Source organism: Hyperoodon ampullatus (genome assembly GCF_949752795.1).
Source record: "Hyperoodon ampullatus genome assembly, chromosome: 5".
NCBI lineage: Eukaryota > Metazoa > Chordata > Mammalia > Artiodactyla > Ziphiidae > Hyperoodon > Hyperoodon ampullatus.
In genome coordinates, this window is record NC_136918.1 from 50,715,456 (window position 1) to 50,736,393 (window position 20,938).

General features: G+C 42.3%; 1 pseudogene across 1 annotated transcript; it reads left to right on the forward strand.

Annotated features, from left to right (window-relative positions):
• The first annotated feature begins 19,251 nt into the window (after positions 1-19,251).
• Positions 19,252-19,764, forward strand: LOC307053234 (large ribosomal subunit protein uL5-like; annotated as a pseudogene). Its single transcript has one exon. The product of its transcript is annotated as a large ribosomal subunit protein uL5-like (transcript).
• The last annotated feature ends 1,174 nt before the right edge of the window (positions 19,765-20,938 follow it).

The window sequence follows — 20,938 nt, forward strand, 5'->3', positions numbered from 1 at the left end:
ACTGTCAGACTTTGATAAACTTACATAGGGATTAAAAAGCTGCTGATTTTACTGTTTGTAGCATCAGTGCTGCACCAAATCCAGGAGTATTTTTATTTTGGGGGGACTCTAGACTCTGGGCAACAAAAGCAAGCAGAATAACTTACAAGCTGAACCTTTGATTATTTCATGTTGTTCTGTCAGCTGTTAGAAGGATCCATGTCATTCCCACTGTGCCAGCTGGGCTATAGTAAGAAACAGAGACAGCAGTGCTCCCAGAACGTTTTTGGTGTCTATCCCCTGGGACATGTGAACAAGGAGATTCTGAAGGATCCAACACGATATCCCTTCTGGAAGATTCTTGAGTAACACTTGACAGTAACAGTTTTAATTGTAATTGCTAGATTGAAGCCTTATTTTAAAAACTTTACCTAAATTTGCTCTACTTCACATAGCTATCACTATGATCATATTCACAACTATCAACTAATATTTATTGAGCTGTGTTTATTGCAAACTGCTGACCTTGAAGTTACAATAGGAATAAGGCAAAGAAAACCAGGAAAACAAACATATAGTGCAGATAAGTGTTGAAAGGGAACACAGAGAAACAAAAATAGCTGTACGTGACTAGCACAGTTATGTGTACGTTTTTAAATGTTTTGTTTTGTGTCATAAATTTGTTTTAAACATTATTGGCTTTAACAACACATTTAAAATTTTACACTAGGAAAGTAGTTTTACGATCCTAAATTGGGGTTTTAATTTCCAAGATAACTTTTTTATTTTTTTTTGCGGTACGCGGGCCTCTCACTGTCGTGGCCTCTCCCGTTGCGGACCACAGGCTCCGGACACGCAGGCTCAGCGGCCATGGCTCACGGGCCCAGCCGCTCTGCAGCATGTGGGATCTTCCCGGACCAGGGCACGAACCCATGTCCCCTGCATCGGCAGGTGGACTCTCAACCACTACGCCACCAGGGAAACCCCAGGGTAACATTTTGGTACGTATTATTTCAGGGTTTTTTCCTTTGCTTATACTATCTCTTTATCTCTATAAAGATATAGACATAAGTTATAAATAATTACAATATTTTAATATATAATTATATATAGTTACACATAATTTTATTTATATACTTTGACATATATAATATTTAATAAAGTAACAACATACTATGTAAGTTCATATTCTGTTATTTTTTTTCTTTATAACAAATTTAATCAGCTATACATATACATATGTTCCCATATCCCCTCCCTTTTGCGTCTCCCTCCCACCCTCCCTATCCCACCCCTCCAGGCGGTCACAAAGCACCGAGCAGATCTCCCTGTGCTATGTGGCTGCTTCCCACTAGCTATCTACCTTACGTTTGGTAGTGTATATATGTCCATGCCGCTCTTTCACTTTGTCACAGCTTACCCTTCCCCCTCCCCATATCCTCAAGTCCATTCTCTAGTAGGTCTGTGTCTTTATTCCTGTCTTACCCCTATGTTCTTCATGACATTTTTTTTCTTAAATTCCATATATATGTGTCAGCATACAGTATTTGTCTTTCTCTTTCTGACTTACTTCACTCTGTATGACAGACTCTAGGTCCATCCACCTCATTACAAGTAGCTCAATTTCATTTCTTTTTATGGCTGAGTAATATTCCATTGTATATATGTGTCACATCTTCTTTACCCATTCATCCGATGATGGACACTTAGGTTGTTTCCATCTCCGGGCTATTGTAAATAGTGCTGCAATGAACATTTTGGTACATGTCTCTTTTGAATTATGGTTTTCTCAGGGTATATGCCCAGTAGTGGGATTGCTGGGTCATATGGTAGTTCTATTTGTAGTTTTTTAAGGAACCTCCATACCGTTCTCCATAGTGGCTGTACCAATTCACATTCCCACCAGCAGTGCAAGAGTGTTCCCTTTTTCCCACACCCTCTCCAGCATTTATTGTTTCTAGATTTTTTGATGATGGCCATTCTGACTGGTGTGAGATGATATCTCATTGTAGTTTTGATTTGCATTTCTCTAATGAGTAAAGATGTTGAGCATCCTTTCATGTGTTTGTTGGCAGTCTGTATATCTTCTGTGGAGAAATGTCTATTTAGGTCTTCTGCCCATTTTTGGATTGGGTTGTTTGTTTTTTTGTTATTGAGCTGCATGAGCTGCTTATAAATTTTGGAGATTAATCCTTTGTCAGTTGCTTCATTTGCAAACATTTTCTCCCATTCTCAGGGTTGTCTTTTGGTCTTGTTGATGGTTTCCTTTGCTGTGCAAAAGCTTTGAAGTTTCATTAGGTCCCATGTGTTTATTTTTGTCTTTATTTCCATTTCTCTAGGAGGTGGGTCAAAAAGGATCTTGCTGTGATTTATGTCATAGAGTGTTCTGCCTATGTTTTCCTCTAAGAGTTTGATAGTGTCTGGCCTTACATTTAGGTCTTTAATCCATTTTGAGCTTATTTTTGTGTATGGTGTTAGGGAGTGATCTAATCTCATACTTTTACATGTCCCTGTCCAGTTTTCCCAACACCACTTATTGAAGAGACTGTCCTTTCTCCACTGTACATTCCTGCCTCCTTTATCAAAGATAGGTGACTATATGTCCGTGGGTTTATCTCTGGACTTTCTATCCTGTTCCATTGATCTATCTTTCTGTTTTTGTGCCAGTACCATACTGTCTTGATTACTGTAGCTTTGTAGTATTGTCTGAAGTCAGGGAGCCTGATTCCTCCAGCTCCATTTTTCGTTCTCAAGATTGCTTTGGCTATACGGGGTCTTCTGTGTTTCCATACAAATTGTGAAAGTTTTTGTTCTAGTTCTGTGAAAAATGCCAGTGGTAGTTTGATAGGGATTGCATTGAACCTGTAGATTGCTTTGGGTAGGAGAGTCATTTTCACAATGTTGATTCTTCCAATCCAAGAACATGGTACATCTCTCCATCTATTTGTATCATCTTTAATTTCTTTCATCAGTGTCTTATAATTTTCTGCATACAGTTCTTTTGTCTCCTTAGGTAGGTTTATTCCTAGATATTTTATTCTTTTTGTTGCAGTGGTAAATAGGAGTGTTTCCTTCATTTCACTTTCAGATTTTTCATCATTAGTATATAGGAATGCCAGAGATTTCTGTGCATTAATTTTGTATCCTGCTACGTTACCAAATTCATTGATTAGCTCTAGTAGTTTTCTGGTAGCATCTTTAGGATTCTCTATGTATAGTATCATGTCATCTGCAAACAGTGACAGCTTTACTTCTTCTTTTCCAATTTGGATTCCTTTTATTTCTTTTTCTTCTCTGATTGTTGTGGCTAAAACTTCCAAAACTATGTTGAATAAGAGTGGTGAGAGTGGGCAACCTTGTCTTATTCCTGATCTTAGTGGAAATGGTTTCAGTTTTTCACCATTGAGGACGATGCTGGCTGTGGGTTTGTCATATATGGCCTTTATTATGTTGAGGAAAGTTCCCTCTATGCCTACTTTCTGCAGGGTTTTTATCATAAATGGGTGTTGAATTTTGTCGAAAGCTTTCTCTGCATCTATTGAGATGATCATATGGTTTTTCTCCTTCAATTTGTTAATATGGTGTATCACGTTGATTGATTTGCGTATATTGAAGAATCCTTGCATTCCTGGAATAAACCCCACTTGATCATGGTGTATGATCCTTTTAATGTGCTGTTGGATTCTGTTTGCTAGTATTTTGTCGAGGATTTTTGCATCTATGTTCATCAGTGATATTGGCCTGTAGTTTTCTTTCTTTGTGACATCCTTTTCTGGTTTTGGTATCAGGGTGATGATGGTGGCCTCGTAGAATGAGTTTGGGTGTGTTCCTCCCTCTGCTATATTTTGGAAGAGTTTGAGAAGGATAGGTGTTAGCTCTTCTCTAAATGTTTGATAGAATTTGCCTGTGAAGCCATCTGGTCCTGGGCTTTTGTTTGTTAGAAGAGTTTTTATCACAGTTTCAATTTCAGTGCTTGTGATTGGTCTGTTCATATTTTCTATTTCTTCCTGATTCAGTCTTGGCAGGTTGTGCATTTCTAAGAATTTGTCCATTTCTTCCAGGTTGTCCATTTTATTGGCATAGAGTTGCTTGTAGTAATCTCTCATGATCTTTTGTATTTCTGCAGTGTCAGTTGTTACTTCTCCTCTTTCATTTCTAATTCTATTGATTTGAGTCTTCTCCCTTTTTTTCTTGATGAGTCTGGCTAATGGTTTATCAATTTTGTTTATCTTCTCAAAGAACCAGCTTTTAGTTTTATTGATCTTTGCTGTCGTTTCCTTCATTTCTTTTTCATTTATTTCTGATCTGATTTTTATGATTTCTTTCCTTCTGCTAACTTTGGGATGTTTTTGTTCTTCTTTCTCTAATTGCTTTAGGTGCAAGGTTAGGTTGTTTATTCGAGATGTTTCCTGTTTCTTAAGGTGGGATTGTATTGCTATAAACTTCCCTCTTAGAACTGCTTTTGCTGCATCCCATAGGTTTTGGGTCGTCGTGTCTCCATTGTCATTTGTTTCTAGGTATTTTTTAATTTCCTCTTTGATTTCTTCAGTGATCACTTCGTTATTAAGTAGTGTATTGTTTAGCCTCCATGTGTTTGTATTTTTTACAGCTCTTTTCCTGTAATTTATATCTAGTCTCATAGCATTGTGGTCGGAAAAGATACTTGATACAATTTCAATTTTGTTGAATTTACCAAGGCTTGATTTGTGACCCAAGATATGATCTATCCTGGAGAATGTTCCATGAGTGCTGGAGAAAAATGTGTATTCTGTTGTTTTTGGATGGAATGTCCTATAAATATCAATTAAGTCCATCTTGTTTAATGTATCATTTAAAGCTTGTGTTTCCTTATTTATTTTCATTTTGGATGATCTGTCCATTGGTGAAAGTGGGGTGTTAAAGTCCCCTACTATGATTGTGTTACTGTCGATTTCTCCATTTATGGCTGTTAGTATTTGCCTTATGTATTGAGGTGCTCCTATGTTGGGTGCATAAATATTTACAATTGTTCTATCTTCTTCTTGGATCGATCCCTTGATCATTATGTAGTGTCCTTCTTTGTCTCTTCTAGTAGTCTTTATTTTAAAGTCTATTTTGTCTGATATGAGAATTGCTACTCCAGCTTTCTTTTGGTTTCCATTTGCATGGAATATCTTTTTCCATCCCCTTACTTTCATTCTGTATGTGTCTCTAGGTCTGAAGTGGGTCTCTTGTAGACAGCATATATATGGGTCTTGTTTTTGTATCCATTCAGCCAATCTGTGTCTTTTGGTGGGAGCATTTAGTCCATTTACATTTAAGGTAATTATTGATATGTATGTTCCTATTCCCATTTTCTTAATTGTTTTGGGTTCGTTATTGTAGGTATATTCCTTCTGTTGTGTTTCTTGCCTAGAGAAGTTCCTTTAGCATTTGTTTTAAAGCTGGTTTGGTGGTGCTGAACTCTCTCAGCTTTTGCTTGTCTGTAAACGTTTTAATTTCTCCATCAAATCTGAATGAGATCCTTGCTGGTTAGAGTAATCTTGGTTGCAGGTTTTTCTCCTTCATCACTTTAATTATGTCCTGCCACTCCCTTCTGGCTTGTAGAGTTTCTGCTGAGAGATCAGCTGTTATCCTGATGGGGATTCCCTTGTGTGTTATTTGTTGTTTTTGCCTTGCTGCTTTTAATATGATTTCTTTGTGTTTAATTTTTGACAGTTTGATTAATATGTGTCTTGGTGTATTTCTTCTTGGATTTATTCTGTATGGGACTCTCTGTGCCTCCTGGACTTGATTCACTATTTCCTTTCCCATATTAGGGAAGTTTTCAACTATAATCTCTTCAAATATTTTCTCAGTCCCTTTCTTTTTCTCTTCTTCTTCTGGAACCCCTATAATTCGAATGTTGATGCGTTTAATGTTGTCCCAGAGGTCTCTGAGACTGTCCTCTGTTCTTTTCATTCTTTTTTCTTTATTTTGCTCTGCAGCAGTTATTTCCACTATTTTATCTTCCACTTCACTTATCCGTTCTTCTGCCTCAGTTATTCTGCTATTGATCCCATCTAGAGTATTTTTCATTTCATTTATTGTGTTTTTAATCGATGCTTGATTCATCTTTAGTTCTTCTAGGTCCTTGTTAACTGTTTCTTGCATTTTGTCTATTCTATTTCCAAGATTTTGGATCTTGGAAATAGAATCTTGGATCATCTTTACCATCATTATTCTGAATTCTTTTTCAGGTAGACTGCCTATTACCTCTTCATTTGTTAGGTCTGGTGGGTTTTTATCTTGCTCCTTCTCCTGCTGTGTGTTTTTCTGTCTTCTCATTTTGCTTATGTTACTGTGTTTGGGGTCTCCTTTTTGCAGGCTGCAGGTTCGTAGTTCCCGTTGTTTTTGGTGTCTGTCCCCAGTGGCTAAGGTTGGTTTAGTGGGTTGTGTAGGCTTCCTGGTGGAGGGGACTGGTGCCTGTGTTCTGGTGGATGAGGCTGGATCTTGTCTTTCTGGTGGGCAGGTCCACGTCTGGTGGTGTGTTTTGGGGTGTTTGCGGACTTTTTATGATTTTAGGCCACCTCTCTGCTAATGGGTGGCGTTGTGTTCCTGTCTTGCTAGTTGTTTGGCATAGGGTGTCCAGCACTGTAGCTTGCTGGTCGTTGAGTGAAGCTGGGTGCTGGTGTTGAGATGGAGATCTCTGGAAGATTTTCGCCGTTTGATATTATGTGGAGCTGGGAGGTCTCTTGTGGACCAGTGTCCTGAAGTTGGCTCTCCCACCTCAGAGGCACAGCACTGACTCCTGGCTCCTCAATTTGGGATGATTTGTTGTCTATTCATGTATTCCACAGATGCAGGGTACATCAAGTTGATTGTGGAGCTTTAATCCGCTGCTTCTGAGGCTGCTGGGAGAGGTTTCCCTTTCTCTTCTTTGTTCTCACAGCTCCTGGGTCTCAGCTTTGGATTTGGCCCCGCCTCTGCGTGTAGGTCGCCGGAGGGCGTCTGTTCTTCGCTCAGACAGGACAGGGTTAAAGAAGCAGCCTCTTCGGGGACTCTGGCTCACTCAGGCCGGGCGGGAGGGAGGGGCACGGAGTGCGGGGCGAGCCTGCAGCGGCAGAGGTCGGCGTGACGTTGCACCAGCCCGAGGCGCGCTGTGCGTTCTCCCAGGGAAGCCGCCCCTGGATCCCGGGACCCCGGCAGTGGCGGGCTGCACAGGCTCCCGAAAGGGCGGTGTGGACAGTGACCTGCGCTCGCACACAGGCTTCTTGGAGGCGGCAGCAGCAGCCCCAGCGTCCCACGCCCGTCTCTGGGCTCCGCGCTTTCAGCCGCGACTCGCGCCCGTCTGTGGAGCCCCTTTAAGCAGCGCTCTTAATCCCCTCTCCTCGCGCACCAGGAAACCAACAGGGAAGAAAAAGTCTCTTGCCTCTTCGGCAGCTCCAGAGTTTTCCCGGACTCCCTCCCGGCTAGCTGTGGCACATTAGCCCCCTTCAGGCTGAGTTCTCGCCGCCAGCCCCAGTCCTCTCCCTGCGCTCTGACCGAAGCCCGAGCCTCAGCTTCCAGCGCCGCCCGCCCCGGCGGGCGAGCAGACAAGGCTCTCGGGCTGGTGAGTGCCGCTCGGCACCGCTCCTCTGTGCGGGAATCTCTCCGCTTTGCCCTACCCAGGTATGTGGGGAGTTTCTTGCCTTTTGGGGGGTCTGGGGTCTTCTGCCAGCGTTCAGTAGGTGTTCTGTAGGAGTTGTTGCACGTGTAGCTGTATTTCTGGTGTATCTGTGGGGAGGAAGGTGATCTCCGCGTCTTACTCTTCCGCCATCTTACCCGGAAGTCCCATATTCTGTTCTGAAACATGCTTTTTTTTAAAAAAAAAATAATTAATTAACTTATTTTTGGCTGTGTTGGGTGTTCGTTTTTGCGCGAGGGTTTTCTCTAGTTGCGGCGAGCGGGGTCCACTCTTCATCGCAGTGTGCGGGCCTCTCACTATCGCGGCCTCTCTTGTTGCGGAGTACAGGCTCCAGACGCGCAGGCTCAGCAGTTGTGGCCCACGGGCCCAGTTGCTCTGCGGCATGTGGGATCCTCCCAGACCAGGGCTCGAACCCGTGTCCCCTGCACTGGCAGGCGGGCTCTCAACCACTGCGCCACCAGAGAAGCCCTGAAACATGCTTTTTTCACTTAATATATATGGACAGATTTCCACAATATTATATATAGATTTACATAATTTTAAAAAATGATTATTTTGGACTTCCCTGGTGGCGCAGTGGTTAAGAATCCGCCTGCCAATGCAGGGGACAGAAGTTCGAGCCCTGGTCTGGGAAGATCCTGCATGATCCTGCATGCCCCAGAGCAACTAAGCCCATGCACCACAACTACTGAGCCCACGTGTGCCTGGAGCCCGTGCTCGGCAACAAGAGAAGCCGCCGCAGTGAGAAGCCCGCGCACTACTGGAGTAGTCCCCACTCACCACAACTAGACAGAGCCCGCGTGCAGCAACAAAGACCCAACGCAGCCAAAAATAAATTAATTACTTAATTTAAAAAAATATTTCACTGTAGGGATAGTTCATTATTTATTTAAGCAACTGCCTAATGATCAACATTTCTATTATTTCTAATGTTCTGCTGTTATAAATATTCATATAGATTAAATGATAGTTTTATCTCCTGTTATAGATACCTTGGATGTCTGTGTCATTGCATATTTGTGAATACTGAGTGATGTATACAAGTTTAAAATTTTTTTACGTTGACATTCATATTAATACATCAATCATTTTCTTTATAATTTTTGTACTTAATATCATGCATAGAAGGGTGGATAAGGACTTCCCTGGCAGTCCAGTGGTTAAGAAGCTGCACTTCCAATGCAGGGGGCATGGGCTCGATCCCTGGTTGGGGATCTAAGATCCCGTATGCTGCATGGTGTGGCCAAAGATAAACAAATAAATAAATTAATTAAAAGATTTATTTTAAAAAAAAAGTGTATAGCTGCCAGGAACTGGGGTATTTTGTTGTCGTTTTATTTGCTTTTCAGAAAATCTAGCCCTCTGCTGAATTCTCCAATATGTACTTGGATGGCCCTGCTCATCATTTTTTCATTTATATCAGGAAAACTGCTCAAAATCAAAGCAGGAAGGGGTAGCTGCTGCCCAGGACTCAGTCGCCCTGCCCTGACTGTGCTCCGGCTGCTGGCAGCTGAGTTGATCTTCCGAGGCTCTGGCTGAACTCTATCTCCCGGCTAAATCCAAAATCTGACTGGCACACTGAGGCACACTGCTTGGGGTCCTGCCTGGCCTGACTCTCCCCACTCCGGCTTCCCTTGATTCTGCCTGTGCCCCTGGCTAGCCAGGCACAGCTGAACTCCCAAGGTGCCAACCTCACTGGTCTTCCTGAACTCTATACTTGCTCACACCTTCCAAACTAGTCTCACACCCTTGGCTGCAACTTTTTAACTCTTGACCTGCCTTGTTTGTTGTGTGGTCCCCAGCTCTGAAAGGCTAACAGAACAAATGCCAAATGAAACGCCTCTTCAAATAGTTCACAGTGTATAGAGTTTGCAATGATGCATATTTGTTACTCAAGGAAAAAAAATCCATTAAGTAAGAAAAATCCAATTAGCCCTCTGAAGACAATGCCTCACACACACTTTCAGATATCTAAATTAAATCACAGCATACTCCTAATACCATCCAGAAAGAGATCTGGGGTGGGAGGGGGGATGCCAAGGGAGAGAGGTGAGGAGGACATATTTATATGAAGGGAGTTAACTCTTACGATTAGCTATATTCTAATGAAAATAAAATGATTCGGAAGACCTAGAAGATGACTCTACAGCATAATAATTTATAAAACAGTGTGGAATTTTCAGTAAACTTAAAAAAATACTCTTTCTTGAAGTTTATGAGAATTTATTGTCACAAGTTGTTTTCTTGCTCTAAGAATTCATTTTCTCATAAACTGTACAGAATATCTTGTAAAAAAAATAAACCCATGGAATAGTATTTCTAAAATGCAGTAATTCTTTTATCTTCTCTTTTGTCATTTATAACTCTTTCTTTGAATCTTTCAAAGAATTTCCAATTTTCTTTGTAGACTGACAAAAATAACTTCAAATCACCCTGGAATCTGTGTATAAGCATAGAATCATGGAATTTCTTTCTGAGAGAATTTGCCTATTACTTCTATTAAATTTTAAAGATGAGGAATAGCAAATGATAATCCCTCTTTTTTTTGCCACCTAACTCCAGCCCTTGTTTTCTTGCCTTTTCCTGACATTGGAATGTCAGAGCCTGGATTTCCCTTAATCATGCCTTTAGATTAGTTTTCTATTACTGCTGTAACAAGGTATCACAAAATTAATGGTGTAAAACAACACAAACTTATTCTCCTACACTTTTAAAGGTCGGAGGTCCAAAACTGAATCTTAGGGAGAATTAATCAAGGTATTCACAGAGCTGTGTTTCTTCTGGAGGCTCAGGGGGAGAACACAGGCCTTGTCCTTCTCTTTAGAGGTTTAGAGGTTTCCTGCAACCCTTGGCTCGTGGTCACACATCACTCTGTCTTCTGCTTCTGTCAACACATCCCCTTCTCTGAGTCTGACCCTCCTACCTCTGTTTTATGAGGACTCTTGTGATTATGTTGTGCTCACCCAGATAACCCAGGATAATCTCCCAGTATTGAGGTCCTGACCTTAATCACATCTGCAAAGTCTCTTTTGCATGCACAGGGTCCAGGGATTAGAATGTGGACATTTTTGGGGAGACCATTATTCTGTCCTAATCCAGTCACATACTTGAATCTACTTTATAATTTTGCCTGGATAACTCACTAATGGGAAAACACCATTAATATTTTTTGCTTTTAAAACTAAAATATAAAGGCAATAACTATGTCCATGAAGAGAGCAGAAGAAGATATTAGGGCAAATGCAGTTCTGTAATGATCTATTTCTATAATTACACAACCACATGTTCTCTCTGCCAGTTCCCTCCTTTCATACCTTGGTTCCACCCATTCTCATATCTCCCATGCCTGGTCTTTAACTAGGATCTTCTTTTGCACATTAGGAACTCCCCATTCCAAGATCAAGAAGCTCCCCTACATCCTTGAACACAGTTTCTCTTAAATTATAGTTCATCACTAACTATGGTTAAAGTTTGGTTTTCCACCAATACCACTGTCATCTCTAATGTAGGCCACTTCCCATTGTGTTTCCCCAGTGCTCACAGGGTAAGGAGGCATTGGTATATTTTATTTAATTGCTACTTCACTACTTTTTCTCCACCACTGCTCTCAATACCGTATGTGTTTTGGAAGGAAGCCCGAGCCATTCACTTACATGTCCCTTCCCCTACCTTCTCTAATTATCTATGGAAATTCAGGATACTCTTAACTTTCCTTGATCACTTCAGGATTTCAATCCTTCTCTCTACCCTATCTATCGCCATCTACCTCAACAGCTGCATACAAACTTTCCAACATTCTGACCTCACAATTCTTACTAGGATCAACATAATTCCGTAGTCTTCACATGCCTCCTCTCCTTGCCAGCTGGGTCCAGTAACACTCACTCATTGATTCTGCCCTGACCTTCCATGGTCAAAGGCTTTGGGAAGCTCTGCATCGCCATTTGGAAAGCTCAAAAGCAAATAGACCTTCTTGCAGTTGAACTCTGACTTTATTTTTCATTTCTAGAAACTGGGCTTCGACTTGATGTCAAGAAGTTACCAAGGAATAAAATTGGTTTTCATCTTGCTCCCTTTTGTTTAAGGCCTGTGACAGTCTCTTCTCCCCATAGGCCTCCAGGGGTCCTGACCTCTCTCCTCCCCCCAGTTCAAGGCTGTGGCAAACTTTCCTGGCACTTGAAACCTGCGTCTCTGTGTCATCTCAACTCTGAACATTACCTGCATCTAGAATCCAGCAGCCACATCCATCCTGAGGCTGAGCATTCACTTGGACCCTGACTTTGATAGATTCACATATTTCCTGACTACTGTGTTCTGCCTGCTTGGCTGGACATTCTTCCAGTACCAACAGCTGGGTCTTTATCCTCGGCACCTGTTCACCCAAGTAGACTGGTCTAGCTTCAATTCAGTCTACCCCACCAAGCTGCAATGAACTTTTCTGTGACCAGCTAATCAATGAGATATAATAGCCCCATGCTCTCTACCACTCTCTCACTGCTATCCAGTTGGGTTTTCCTTCTCCCTTTGTTCTCCAGTAGCTCACCCCACAGGCTCTCTACTTTTTTCTTGCATTATTTCCTTCCCTCACCGCTCCAGGACATTGCAAACATTTTATATCCTCTCACGTCTTGGTTTCTCTGCCACCTTCTCTCTGCCAATATTCCAAACTTGGTTAGTCCCTGGGGTCATCATTAGCACCATCTACAAAACTTCCAGTTCTCTTCCCTCTAGGTAACTGGTAGGGTCTTACTTCTCCAACCCCTCTGCTCTGGCCAATGAAATGTAATTGTGAAAAGTCTCGTTTCCAAGCAGAAGCTTTACGAGAGAACGCTTCCTTTACCACATTCTCTTTCCCTTCGCCTCCATGATCTACAGCACACTCTGAGTGAGGAGAGTGGCCCCAGTCGACTGACAGTGGACACGTAGCAACAGAAGAAATAGATCTTTGTTGTTTTAAGCATTTGAGAATAGGAGGTTGTTATCGTACATAACCTAACCTATCCTGACAGATACTGATCCTCCCATCTGTTTTCTCCTCTCATATTCCTGGTCTGTAGTGGACCTGGTTGTTTCACCTGACAGCATTCCTTTGAAAACCACCCCTTCCTCAATGTGGGTTTATGTAATTCATGACTTCAGGGGTAAGTGTATGACTCAGACCCAGGCAGTCAAACTATCCCATCCCCTAGGCCCCAGTGATTAGTCCAGTGGTGGTCACATTACCCAAGTTGGGCCAACTGTAGTCTGTATTAGGGTTTGGCTGGAAAATTGGGAGAGAAATGCTCTTTTTGTGGGGGCTTGTTAAAGCAGGTAGACTGTATTCTGGAGCTGGCAGTGGCTACTTAGGAAAGCAGGGCTAAACAATGGAGAAAAACATAGTTTTTGTTTGTTTGTTTGTTTTTGCCATACGCGGGCCTCTCACTGTTGTGGTCTCTCCCGTTGCGGAGCACAGGCTCTGGACGCGCAGGCTCAGCGGCCATAGCTCACGGGCCCAGCCGCTCCGTGGCATGTGGGATCTTCCCGGGCCGGGGCATGAACCCGTGTCCCCTGCATTGGCAGGCGGGCGCTCAACTACTGCGCCACCAGGGAAGCCCAAAACATAGTTTTGATGACATTTTTTGAGGCTCTGGATTTAGCCATGTCATAAATCTTTATGCTCTTTAGACGTTCTTGTTATGTAAGCCAATAAATTTCCTTTTTTCCTTTAATCTATTTTGAATTGAGATTTTTGTCACTTGCAACTGAAAAAGTGCTGATTAAAACAGCTGCAAAGCATTAAGGGAAACATCAGGAAACCGTACAATTTTCCTTTATACTTTTATCCTATAGAATATCAACTGAATTCTCACTGGGATCAGCAATCCTTTTGCTCAGCTTTATTTACCTCCTAGTGTACTCCTCATGGTGCATATTCCAAACATTCTCTATTCTCCTTAATTCCTTTCCCACTCCCTAAGAGGAGCTAGCCTTTCACTTCTCTGAAATGAAATTCATCTCTCTTGAGTGTCCTCCACTTTAACCCTATTCCTATGTATTTTCATCTATCCATCTCTTTCCAAACTTAACCGTATCACTTGTTCCTCTGCTGGTGGATTTTGTGTCCTGGTTTTCCTCTTATATCTCTGATCACTCCTGTGTCTCCACTTCTTTCCACTGCAGCCTGGGAACAACTGTTCACAGCCTCTACCTGTGTTTTCTTCCACTGCAGATTCCTGGTATCTATTCCTTTGGCTTTATCTGTCACCCACAGGCAAATAGCTCTCAAGTCTATACATTCCAGGCTTGGCCTGCTAGACTTTTGCATTCACATGCCCCAGTTGGAAATGCACCTCAAACTCAACATGTCCAAAAGTGAAATTATTCTACTCAATTCAAACTCTGAGTTATTCTGGGCAATCTCAGCTTCTCTCCTCTGTACCCTCAGATCCAATTAGTTACTATGTCTTATCAATACCACTCTATGATACCTCTCCAAACTATACCCTCCTTACTACAAACACAGCTACTAGTTCTGGCTTTTATTATCTGCTTTGCAGACTCATGCAATCATTGCCACAGTTTCCCTAGGATGATCAAACTCCAGCAGGCCAAAAACAAAATGAAGTAAAAAGATACAAAATGAAGTAAGTTTTCAGTTGCTACCTCTTGTCCAGGCACATACATCAGCTCAGGACTCTCTGTTGAATGTTTGCTAGAGACCTGTTATTTTCACAAGCCAGATCTCAATATTTCATATCCACAGTGACATCCTCAGCACACTTGGGAATAGTACATCTTATGCTCAGGGTTCATTGCTGCAAAATTCTTTTGTAGTCCTCATGGCCCCACTGAAAATTTCAAACATGCTATTGCAAAAGTTTCCAGAACCCATGCAATATCATTGTTTTGTTAGAGAGTGTTCACCCGGCCTTGTCCCAGACTCTTTGACCTTTTTGTTCCACTACTATTCTGAACAGCCTTTTATAACAGGGCCTTACAATACACTGTTTTATAAAAGTCTCAACTATAGGTGTATAAACCTGTAAGAATCGCTCTAACAGCGATAACCTACCCAGCCTCCTGCCTCTCCCCTTTTTAGCTCATTCTCTTCAGAAAATGGTTCCAGTTCCTTTCTTGAAGCACAGCATGGATCACTCTTTAAAAAATTCAGTTGCTCACACTAACTACAGAATCCAACCCCAACTCCTTTGCCTGGTGTCTTAGTCCACTTGGGCTGTTATAACAAAATACCGTCAACTGAGTAGCTTATACAGTTGACCCTTGAGCAATGCAGGGATTAGGGGCACCCACCCTCTGTGCATTTGAAAATCCGAGTATAATTCATAGTTGGTCCTCCCTATACACAGTTCATCCATATATGTGGTTCTGCACCCGGGATTCAACCAACCGGGGATGGTGTAACACTGCAGTATTTACTATTGAAAAAAATACACATGTAGGTGGATCCATGCAGTTCAAACCCGTATTGTTCAAGGGTCAACTGTAAACAACAGAAATGTATTTCTCATAGTTTTGGAGGCAGATAAATCCAAGATCAAGGTGTCAGCCTCTCTCCTTGGTTTGTAGATGACTACCTTCTATCTCTGTCTTCACATGGTCCTTCCTCTGTGTGCACCCATGTCTGTGTCCAAATTTTCTCTTCTTATAAGGACATCAATCATATTGGATTAGGACCAATGAGTCTTAAAGACCTCGTTTTAACTTAATTACCCCCTTAATGAGCACTTGTCAATATTCTCATTTTTGAAAAGCAGATTTGACTTAGATATGCAGAGATAGGGGATGCTGTAAGGACACAGTATTATGAACAAAGTCCAGAAACCTGGCAAGGAAACCTCAGGGAATGACAAGTGGACAGTTTGGCTGGCTAGAGAATCAGGTGTGGGAAATGAGGATGGATAGGTGGTGTCATGGGCTGAATTGGGTCCCCCAAAATTTGTATGTTGAAGTCCTAATCCCCAGGATCTCAGAATGTAACTGTATCTGGAGATACATTCTTTAAAGAGGTAATTAAGTTAAAATGAGGTCTTTAAGGGGCACCCTAATCCTAATTCTAACTATCTTTTATAAACTCTGTGCAAACACTGAATTAGCCAACATACTGAACCATTTCTTCTAAGGGAAGTACAGGATTAGGTTCCTGCGAGCTCTGATCACAACATTTTTGTCAATGAACCAGGGAACACATAACTTTGTTTTATGTGTGTTTCTGTTTAAAGACACCTTATTTAACATAAATTGTTGATTCATTAACATTAAACTAACAGCCAACTGCACGATAACTCATGCCTGAACAAAACCTATCTAATGTCTGTATTTTTTCTGTAAGGCACAGCACAGCCTTCCTGTGCTTAGGAACACTGGGACAGCACTTCAGCACTATGTTTGGGAGTCATTTTAAATAGCAAAACCACCAAGAAAAAGCACATAGATGCAAAAACATGGCACTAAATAGATCATTAAAAGGTTACTGGTTTACAGTATGAACTCAGCTGGGAACGCGCGTCTTGAGCAACTCAAATTTTTTGTTGCACTGCATGTGTTTGTGAATGACTGCACAAGTGCTGCAAGTATTGATTTTGGAGTTAGAGATAAATTCTAACAAGTAGATGAATTCGCAAACACAGAATCTGTAAGTAATGAGGATCAACTGTACTATTAATCCCATTTTACAGATAAGGAAACTAAGACTCAAAGCAGTTAAGATCTTTCACAAGGTTACTGCTTGTGAAGTTGGCACAGCCAGGATTCAAACTCCAGTTTGTAAAAGAGGGAGCTTTTTTTTTCACCTGTACTGAGTCAGAGTTGAGGAAATCAGTCAAGAACTCTAATACAGAGGCTGCAAGTAGCGAACAGCCTTTGCAAAAACTTGCCAATTACATGAAGCATGATTTCTGGGAATGGCATCAAGATATTAATGAATAGCAGTCTCACACTTTAAACAAAGAGAATTGTTCTTAGAAGTACAGTAGTAATATATTTATCTGAGGGCCCTAGAGCCCAAGTGACCAAAATCCACAGCCTTTGTTTCTGCAGAGTTCATGTTGTCATCTTCTCAATACAATTCTGTTTAGGGAAAAAAAAGAAAAAAAAAAAAAGCGCATTCACACCCAGGCATTACATAGCATACAAAAGCATAATCAGGGACATATTATAATACGGCAATTCAAGGAATTAGTTGTCAAGTCTGTAAAGGGGCCTTCATGCACCAAAAGCATAGTATATCACAATAAGCCATGTTTTAAAAAAGCATTAATTCATCCAAAACAATGTACTGAGCTGCCACTGTGTACTGGGTATTATGTTCAGTGCTCAACATCAGAGTGAATATGAAATAGTTCCTGCCCTGGCCATAGTCACAGAATAGTGCCTGAGGCAGGTGTCATTGGGTGTGCCTGTGTGTGCATTCCTTGGCGGTTTCACTCTGTTTCCCCCCCTCCCTACTTAATGCATCTGTACATTTGCACAGCTGCTGAGAGCCTCCGAGGAGGACTCAAACCTTAGGATTGAGATACGTATAACATATCAGCTGACCTGGGAATGTTGGAAGCCAAATTACAAAGAAATTTCAAGACCCATGAGAGAGAATTCACCTGAGGCAAGGAGTCAGGAGTGATAGGAGGGCAGCAAGAGGTTCCGGGAGTCCCGGAGCAACGGTGGCCCGGGGCACTGTAGGAGAGCTTTTTCCTGCACCTGTCTTCACTGAGCCACCACCCGGACACCACCACGTGTTCCTGTTTTTCTTCCCATCCCTCTGACCTCTGCTTTGTGGAACCCACCTCCTCTTTCCAGCTTCTAAATAAGACTGTCCTAGGAGTCCATCCTCAAATCTCTTTTCTCTTGTATCTCTTCTCACTCCCTAAGTGATCTTATCCAATCTCAGGGGTTTTTTTTGTTGTTGTTGTTTGTTTTTTTGCGGCACACGGGCCTCTCACTGTTGTGGTCTCTCCCGTTGCGGAGCACAGGTTCTGGACACGCAGGCTCAGCGGCCGTGGCTCACGGGCCCAGCCGCTCCGCGGCATGTGGGATCTTCCCGGACTGGGGCATGAACCTGTGTCCCCTGCATTGGCAGGCGGACTCCCAACAACTGCGCCACCAGGGAAGCCCCAATCTCAGGTTTTTAAATTCAGTCAAGGACCCAACAAGAAACAGATGGCACAGTCAAATGACAGTAATTCAAGCAGGGCTCACTAAAGGGACTATTTGTAAAAGTGTAAGGACAGCAGTACTCTCAGGCTAGTAAGGGGAGGAGCTGTTTCCACCCAAGGACCAGAAGGGGTGGTGGAGGGACAGAGCAGTTACTGCATCTGGAGAGACAGCTGTGTGGAAGCCTGCCTGACAGGAGCTGCAAATTTTCACAGAGAGGCTCAGGCAGCAGGGACGGAGTTGGAGAATAAGCCATCCCACCTTGCTCTCCTCTCTTCGGATCTGCTGCCAGCGGGCTAAATCTTCTGGAAACCAGAAGATTGGAGTCCACTGACTTAATCCCTATGGATTAGTCTATACGGAGGCAGGGAGCAGGGTGGAGAGAGAATCTGGAAGGCCTGCAGAGATATCCAGCATGCTCTCATAAGTGGAAGAGTCACATGTATAGCTCCAATGCTAACTTTTCAAGTTGAATCACAATGGCCTGCTCGAACATCTCTATCCGAATTGTCACTTGAGTGTCCCATGCCCAGGTCTGGTCCTTGCCTATCCTGTTCCTTCCCCACTCCCCCGCCAGTTTTACCACCATTCACTTGATGGCTTAGACCCAAACCTAGCTTTCATCCCTGAATCATTTACTTCTCTTACATCCAATCCATGAGCAAGTATGTCAATTCCACTTTTTTATTTTTTTCAACAGAGACATCAATGGTTTAATGGATAGGGTTCAGCTCCACTTTTAACTAGTGTCCAGGGAATTCCCTGGAAGTCCAGTGGTTAGGACTCAGAGCTCTCACTGCCAAGGGCCCAGGTTCAATCCCTGGTCGGGGAACTAATATCCCATATCCCACAAGACATGTGGTGCAGCCAAAAAAAAAAAACTAGTGTCCAGAATCTGGATACTTCTCATCACCTCCACAACTTCCACCCTAATCCATACCCACATATCTCTTGCTTGTATGACTGCAATAGACTACCACCTGGTGTCCCCACCCCTGCTCTTGTTCCCACTATGGTTGATTCTACTTTGGGCCACGTTAGGTCTACACAGCAGCCAGAGTGATCTTTCTCTAGTCACTCTCTAACTCCTTCTCCCCAACCATGTCTACTTAAATGCCTGTCATATGTTTATTCATTTATTTGTTTATTGTCATTTTCTCCATTAAAGTGTAGGTGTTATGAAGGCAGGGATCTTCTTGTCTACTGAGTAGTCCCCTCAGTTGAATAGACTTTCTTGAATGAAAAAATAAATAATACCTCTGCAAAAGACACTGTTAAGAGACTGAGAAAACAAGCCACAGATGGGGAGACAATGTTTGCAAAAGACATCTCTGATAAAAGACTGTTATCCAAAATATACAAAGAACCTTTAGAATTCAACAATAAAAAAAAACTTGATTAAGGAACGGGCAAAAGTCCTGAACAGACACCTCACCAAAGAAGATACACAGTTACTCTTCCCATTCTCCACCAAGGCTCAGGATCAGAGTGAAAAGGAGAGCTTATGCGGGAACTTCGCATCTGTAAGCTCTGCCTCAACATCTGTGTGGGACAGAGTGGAGACTGACTGAGCAGGGCAGCCTCAGGGCTGGAGCAGCTCACCGGCCAGACCTCTGTGTTCTCCAAAGCTAGACACACCATCAGGTCCTTTGGCATCAGGAGAAATGAAAAGATTGCCATCCATTGTAAGGCCAAGGCAGAAGAAATCCTGGAGAGAAGTCTAAAGGCATGAAGTATGAGTTAAGAAAAAAATAATTGCTCAGATACTGGAAACTTTGGTTTTGGGATCCAGGAACACATCAATCTGGGGATCAAATGTGACCCAAGCACTGGTATCTATGGTCTGGACTTCTGTGTGGTGTTCCGTAGGCCAAGTTTCAGCATCACAGAAGTGAAGAACAGGTTGCATTGGGGCCAAACACAGAATCAGCAAATAGGAGGCCATGCGCTGGTTCTAGCAGAAGCATGATGGGATCATCCTTCCTGGCAAATAAATTCCCGTTTCTATCCAAAGGCCAATAAAGTACACCTGAAACTAATTTAATATAAAATGTCAAATATATATCAATGAAAAAAATTTAATTAAAACAGAAGCCAATAAAAAATTTTCAGTAAAAAAGAAGGAATATGCAGATGGCAAATAAGCATAGGAAAAGATGGATGCTCAACATCATAGATCGTTAGGGAATTGGGAATTAAAATGAGATATAACGGGCTTCCCTGGTGGCACAGTGGTTGAGAGTCCGCCTGCCGATGCAGGGGACACGGGTTCATGCCCCGGTCCAGGAAGATCCCACATGCCGCGGTCCAGGAAGATCCCACATGCCGCGGAGCGGCTGGGCCTGTGAGCCATGGCCGCTGGGCCTGCATGCCCGGAGCCTGTGCTCTGCAACGGGAGAGGCCACAACAGTGAGAGGCCCGCATACAGCAAAAAAAAAAAAAAAAAAAAAAAAGAGATATCACTACACATCCATTAGAATGGACAAAATCCAAAACACTGACAATGCCAAGTACTAGCAGGGATGTGGAGTAACAGGCACTCTCATTCATTGCTGGTGGGAATGCAAAATCTACAGCCAACTTCCAGAGATGGTTTGGCAGTTTTTTGTAAAATTAAACATAGTCTTACCATATGATGCAGCAATTGTACTCCTTAGTATTTACCCAGATGAGTTGAAATTTATGTCCACGCAAAACTTGCACACAGGTGTTCATTGCAGCTTTATTCATAATTGCCAAAACTTGGACGCAACTAAGATGTCCTTCATAGGTAAATGGGTAAATACACTGTGGCTCATCTGGACAATGGAATATTCTTCAGCACTTAAAAAAAAAAAATAAATAAAGAGCTATAAGCCATGAAAAGATGTAGAAGAACCTTAAATGCATATCACTAAGTGAAAGAACCCCATCTGAAGTGACAATATCCTATATGATTGCAACTATATTACATTTTGGAAAAGGCTGAACTTTGGAGATAATGAAAGGATCGGTGGTTGCCAGGGAAGAACGGAGAGGGAGAGATGAATAGGTAGAACATGGAGGATTTTTAGGGCAGTGAAACCATTCTGTATTATACTATAATAGTGGACACATGCCATTACACATTTGTCACGGAATATAAAATACCAAGAGTGAACCCTAATATAAGCTATGGCCTTTGGTGAC